This window comes from Giraffa tippelskirchi, chromosome X (genome assembly GCF_054371585.1).
Source record: "Giraffa tippelskirchi isolate mGirTip1 chromosome X, T2T-mGirTip1v1.2.pri, whole genome shotgun sequence".
NCBI classification, from domain to species: domain Eukaryota; kingdom Metazoa; phylum Chordata; class Mammalia; order Artiodactyla; family Giraffidae; genus Giraffa; species Giraffa tippelskirchi.
The window spans coordinates 22,443,160-22,449,682 of record NC_137289.1 but is presented as its reverse complement, the minus strand read 5'-3'; positions in this window follow the sequence as shown (position 1 = coordinate 22,449,682).

The following is a 6,523-nucleotide window of genomic DNA, read 5'->3' as shown; positions in this document are numbered from 1 at the left end:
GGAGCAGAGCTCTGGGCATGAAGCTTAACTCTTTTAAAAGTGTATAACCTCTGCCATTTTAGAGAGTTGGATCAGGTGTGTTCAGGGTATAACACACTTTGCCTGCTATGCTTATGAAAGTTTCCTTCCTGTGAGTAGGGACTGGGCGGGAAAAGGAAGACTGGTCCACTGTGATTGTCCAGAATATTATCTCTGCAATATGAAGCTTAGGATCATAAGTGATACTGGTAGCCAACTCCTCCCAGTATAAAACTATGGTCCTAGACTGGGAGCTAAGTGGAGAGGAAGCCCATCTATTTGATTGCAGATGCTTGGAGCAGAATTTTTATCACACCGAGCTGGTAGTAGTGGGGATATAAACATATCAAGGCTGCCGTGCCACAGACTCTCACTTTTCTTGCCAAGGTTTAGATTATTTTCTTTATTAGATGTTCCTCCATTTGCTTTGGGCCCTTAGGACATTTCCAGAGGCTATAAATGTTTTTGTACAATAGCTTTCTGTAGGTAAATGGTTGTTTTGATGAGGATAGGGTCTACTGTGCTCCTCAAACTACCATTCTGGAAGTCTACCCAAAGGTGATTTTTTTTTTCCCATATGGATATTCACTTCACTCAGAACTATTTATTAAACACACTATCTTTTCTTCAGAGTACAGCAGTTTCTTCTTCTCATAGATCAGATCATCATATACATATGCATCTGATTCTAGATTTTATATTTTGTTCCAAGAATTAGTTTGTCTAACCTTTTGGCAATACTACAGCCTCTTGATTACTGTCTTTTTATCATAGGTATTCTCGGGTAACTATTTCCTCCCATCTTTTGCAAAACCTTAGTTATTTCCAGCCCTTCACATTTCCTTATGAATTTCAGACTCACCTTGTAAAATTTCCAAAAACATACTGGGATATTCATTGGGATTGTGTTGAATCCATATATTAATTAGGGGAGAATTTATATCCTAACAATAGTCTTCTGAGCCATAATGTATCCATTTACTTATGTCTTTAAATGTTTTCTCAAAATATGATTTTAATATTCAATATAAAATTGTTTTACACTTTCATATCTATATCTAGGCACTTGATTTCTTATATAATTTTCAGCAATGTCTTTTTCAGTCAAGGTTTCATCAGAGAAATAGAACCAGTTTAAATATATATATATATATATACACATATATACATATATATGTATTTAAAGAGAGAGAATGTGGGGGCAAGTCTGAAATCTACTGGGGAGGCTGAACAGGCATCAGCTAAAGTTGCAACCACAGGCAGATTATCTTCAGATAAATCTTAGTTCTGCTCTTAGGTTCTTTCAACAAACTCAATCAGGACCACCTGTATTTAGGACAATCTTGTGCTTCAAGTCAACTAATTATCATATCTACAAAATACCTTCAGAGCAGCGTGTATCTTTGTATTTGAATACCTGGAGACTAGAACCTAGCTAAGTGGACACAGAACTGTATCACAGTGTCATTACATTTCCTTTTCAATTTTTATATTGTATTTAATATTTATTGATAATATGTTTTATTATTTGCAACATAATATACTCATATGCAATATATTTACATACTTATTTTATGTTACATGTATATACTTTTAAATTTATATTGTAATGGAAGCTTTATTTTTAATGGTGGAGACATTATAAACAAGCAAATCAGATAGTAATAAATGCCATGAAGAAAATTAAAGCAGGAGATGGGTAAACACATCTGTCTAATGAACTTGAGGTGGTGGAAGTAAGTTTAGAAGAAAAATGGCGGTGAGCAGCATGAAAATAGGGTGGAATAGGATGGCCAAGGTGCACCCCTCCCGGGTAGCAGATGTTGTTGGGGGGCCTGTGTGCAGTAAAGGAATGGCACAGGAGGATGGCTCGGATGGAGCGTCAGGTTGTTCAGATGATGAAATTTCCTTTTCAATTTAAATATCTGTTGCTGAAATAAATAAAATTGATTTTCATATCCTGACTTGCTAACTTCACTTAATTCTAAGCGTTTGTTCATAAATTCCTTGAGTTCACTAAGTATCCAATCTTGTGTGTAAGTAATGAAAATTTTATTTCAACCTTTCTAATCCTTATGCCTTTAATTTCCTTTTCTTGTTTTATTGTACTCATTTGGACATGCAGTTCAAATTTGATTAAAAGTGATAATAGAAGTCATCCTGGGTGTTTTGTTTCTACTAGTCATGGTAAAATATTTCATTTTTACCATTGAATGTAATGTTTGCTGAAATCTTTTTTGAATGTATTTTCTTAGAATGAGAAAGTTGCCTTTAATCCTATTTTACTATAAATGTTTATTATGAACAGGTTTTAAGTTTGTCAAATACCAATTCTGCTTTTCTGCTCCTATTAATATGGTCCTGATTTTTCTCTTTTTAACTTTGATACTGTGATGAATTACACTGGATGATTTTTGAGTGAATAAACCACCCTTGGATACCCAGGATGAAGATCACCTGACTGTGATACATTCTATTGTTTTATTTATTGCTAGATTTGAAATATTAAATGTTTAGTAAGGGTTTTTTAACATCTATATTCATGACAGAGATTCGTCTGTAATTTTTTTTTCTTTCAAAGTCCTTGTCAGATTTTGGAATCAAAGTTTTGCTGGTTTCTTAAAAAGAGTTGGGATGTCTTTATTATTATTTAGGTATGCACATAAATTTTGTAAAATTAATGCTCTTCCTTTCTTAAATGCTGGGTCTGGGATTTTTGTTATGGGAAAGTTTTAAGTAATGAAGTAAGTTTCTTTATAGATGTTGGACTATTAAAATTGTCTATGCATTATTTTTTCTGCTTTGGTAAATTATGTTTTCAAGCAATTGCCTTTTCTCTCTAAATTTTAAATTTAATTGCATATATTTGTTCATAATAACCTCATTAGTTTTTAAATATATTTAGGATCTATTGCAATATGCCTCTTTTCCTTATATTAGTAATTTCTGTTTTCTCTTTTTCTTAACCAATCTTCTTAGACATTTATCAGTTTTATTCGGCTTTTCAAAGAACACAATTTTGCTTCTTTTGTTTTTCTATTTTATATTTTTAAAGCTCAATTATTTATAGCCGGATCTTTATTTTTTTCCTTATAATATTCTAAGGTTAGACTTTATTGTTATTTTTCTAACTTCTTGTAAGTTTAAAATATGATTTTCAGTGTTTCCTTGATTCTAATATGAGAATATATACACATACAGACACACATATTCCACTAATTTCTGTTAAAGCTATATACCAAAAATTTTTACATATTCATTGTATTTATTCCATTTCATCTTGAAATATTTTATACTTTTACTTGTGATTTCACCTTTGATCCATTGATTATTTAATAATTTATTATATGATATATTCTATTTATTGTTTTGTTGTTGGTTTCTAAGCTACTTCCACTGAAGTAAAGAAGATGCTTTGAATGATTTCAATCTTTATAAACATGTTGAGGCTTTCTATGTTGTGAAATTTTATTAAACGCTCCCTATACCCATTAAAAGAAAATAAATTCTGCCATTTTTGGTTGGAGTTGTTCTATGTACAACAAAAAGGTCATGTTTCATTATGTTGATTACACTTTCTTTGTCTTTACTCATTTGTGTGTGTGTGCTCAATTATTCAGTTGTGTCTGACTCTTTGCAACCCCATGGACAGTAACCCATCAGGCTCTGCTGTCCTTGGAATTTTCCACGCAAGAATACTGGAGTGGGTTGCCATTTCCTACTCCAGGGGATCTTCCTGACCTAAGAATCGAACCCACATCTCTTGTGTCTCCTACATTGGCAAGTGGATTCTTTACCACTGGGCCACCTGGGTACATGTGTTAATGTTTTATCCATTTTTTATGTAGTGTTTTTGCCAAGACTGCTTGTCCACCCCACTAGGAAGTAGAAGTCCTTCCATTCCTTTTTATCAAACACCACATACACACTGTCAACTCTTAAATATATTTCCAGCTAGACTTTTTGTATGAATCCAAGTTCACATATCTAAATGTGTAATGAGTATCTTTACATCTCTCTGATACTTCACATTCATGTTAAAATTGAAATCATCTTCCATCTCAAACTTCACCCCGCCAATCTTCCCATCTTACTGAAAGAAGTACTATAAGTTAAATTTTTCATGGAGAAAAAATAAGAGCATTAAGTTTAAACTCCATTCTCGATGTCCATAGCACATGCAGAAAGTCAATAAGTTTCTACATTTTTGACATCTCTCTGATCTATCTCCTCTCCATATCCACAGATACTCCTCCATTATCTCCTGTTTGAACTCTTTCAGAACATTTTAGCTGGCTTTCTCGCCCTTAGGAAGAGCCTTATTCTCTCTTATTTGCTCTCCATGTAATTGCCAGGGTTATCCTTATAAATCATAAATCTGACTTATTACTTCTCTACTTAAAATCCTTAAATTGCTTATTACCTCCAAGGTACAATTTAGACATCTAAGTCTTTGTGATAATGTTCTTTTTTCCCAGAACATCATTCTTGTAGTCTATCTCGTGATTTTGTCCACTTGGAAAACATCTTTTCTATTTTGCAATAATGAGTTTGTCAATTTCTTTGCTCATCCTCAACTAGGATGGCATATTTCACCACTGTTCCATTACTAAGTCCAATCCGGCCTTCTATCACAAAACTTCTAAAACTTCATCTCACTTAATTTTACAAATCTGTGACACCCATCTACCCCAAGACTCTGAACAATTCAATAGCAAGAATTTTGACTAGTTCATCTTTGTGTAATTCAGTACTGAACTTGACAGTTACTGGATACACAGTAAATATCAGTTAATTGAGTAAATAGAAATGTAAAAAACTGCATGCGATTTGCTGTATTTTCACCGATTTAATGTGAAAATTTTTATGTTCATTTTAATCCATTAATCTGATTATCTCCTATATTTGATCAGAAACAATGTTATTCTGTGAATAGCTCTGTTTTGTCTGTGAAGCCCTAACTGCTGTAGGCTATGTCTGGTATTTCAGTTAATCAGTTAAGCTACCATAGAAATAAACAAGAGGATAAATGACTTAGACAGAATCTTTAATGTGACATCTCTCATGAGAATGGGTTCATTTTATCATGTAGCAGAGCAGAGAGAGTAATAACAGTCATGTAGGTGATCCTGAGAATAACTGCCGTTAGAATTCCCACAGGTTAAACTCATCATCTCCCCACAACCCTCTCTCCTTTTCCACTCTCCATCACAGTGAGTAGAATCATCATTCATATGGTTGTAAAATCACATCTGTTATGGTCAGTTTTTCACTTACTCCTTTGTTTCACCCTACATGCTTCAATCCATTACTAAGTCCTATGGATCTTACCTCTAAAATAGTTCCCACATCTGTCAATTTCCTTCCCTTTTCACTGCCACCACCCTCATCCAAGACACCACCATCTTACAGCATGTGTAATGCCTTGTGCATGAGTGCTAAGTCGCTTCAGTAGTGTCTGACTCTTTGTGACCCTATCGACCATAACCCACCATGCTCCTCTGTCTATGGGATTCTCCAGGCACAAATACTGGAGTGGGTTGCCATGTCCTCCTCCAGGGGATCTTCCTGACCCAGGGATCAAACCCACATTTCTTACGTCTCCTGCATTGGCAGGTGGGTTCTTTACCACTAATGCCACAGGGGAAGCCCATGTAATTCCTTACCATAATATTTCTTGTATACTTCATTCTTCTCTGTCACCAATAGGCTGTAAACTTCCTGAGAATAGTGTGTATTTCTGATACTCTATCCCTCTACAAACATGTCATCCTCAAATATAAAAGTGGGTGATAATAGTGTATGAAAGTGGGTGATAATAGTGTATTACTTACGCCAAAGTTCTGGAGAAGGGAATAGCAACCCACTCCAGTATTCTTGCCTGGAGAATTCCATGGACAGAGGAGCCTGGTGGGATACAGTCCATGGGATCACAAAGAGTCGGATACAACTGAGTGACTAACACTACTACTACTACCCCCAAAGTGTTCTATTTGCATTTTAACAATAGCCTTCCAGGAATGATGCTTTAGGACAAGGTTTCCCAAATGATAGTCTGTAAAACACTAGTAAGGTATTCTGGGTTAAATAACTGGGGAAGCTGAAAACTTTATCTTCTTCTTGTATATAGTATCCATTTACTATATTAAAAATTTTGAAACATACTGCAATAAAGCATACAGATTAATTGTATATAGCCCAGTATTTCCCACACTTACTGGACGAGAGAACTTATTGTTCACGGCATATCCTTTAAAGTCTTGCTGAATGGTGTTTTTTGGACACAGTGTATAAAATGACTCATAAATGATGAACTTTGAACTCTGTCCAATGTAGGACAGTTATAAACAGCAAGCAGGGCTTGGGTTAGCCCTGAAATTCTCTTGAAAGCTGAAGACGTCTTCCAAATGACCTCAACAACCTCTTAACACACTATGGCATCCAAGGATCAACTCCTTGGTCTAACTTTTGGTCTTTCCAGTGTTGTTTCATCCCTGATTATTTG